Consider the following 714-nt stretch of genomic DNA (forward strand, 5'->3'; position numbering starts at 1 on the left):
CCTCCAGCAGCACAGGCAGGCCCGGAGGGGCCAGGCAGGACAAGGGGACATAGACTCCAGCTGCGCCAGGCGAGATTCAGGTTAGACACGAGGAGGAATTTCTTCACTGAACGGGTGATTAGATATTGGAATGGGCTGCCCAGGGATGTGGTAGAGCAGCGGACCCTGGAGGTGTTTAAGGAAAGACTGGAGGCGGCACTAAGAGCCACGGCCTGGCTGACATGGTGGCGTTCGGTCACAGGCCGGACTCGACGAGCAGGGAGATCTTTTCCAACCTGATTGATTCTGTGACCACTCACCTTCAAGGCTCGGTTTTCCACTTATTTTATGAGTATACGGAGCCCCTGTGCCACAGGGATTGCTCTTCCCAAAGGCTCCCAAGGGAACCGAACGACACTCGGCCGCAGGGCGGCAGCCGGCCGGCACCACCCGCCCCGGGAGGGGACGCTCCCTCAGGCCGCGCACCGCCCCCTCACGGCCGGCCTTAGCCCCGCCCTTTGCCCTTCTCGCCTCCCATTGGCTCTTCCGCGCCCTCTCTCCGCCAATCCCCGGCCGCGCTGCCTCGCTTCTCTCCCTCCCCTTCCCGCGCCCGCGGCCGCCGGCGCGCCGCGAGGCGGGGGCGTTAGCCCCGCCCCTGCGCTGGACACGCCCCTTCGCGGACGGACCGGGTGGTGATTGGTCGGCGCGGGCGCGGCGGGGCGGACGTGGGCGGGG

Source organism: Corvus cornix, chromosome 7 (assembly GCF_000738735.6).
Source record: "Corvus cornix cornix isolate S_Up_H32 chromosome 7, ASM73873v5, whole genome shotgun sequence".
Lineage (NCBI taxonomy): Eukaryota > Metazoa > Chordata > Aves > Passeriformes > Corvidae > Corvus > Corvus cornix.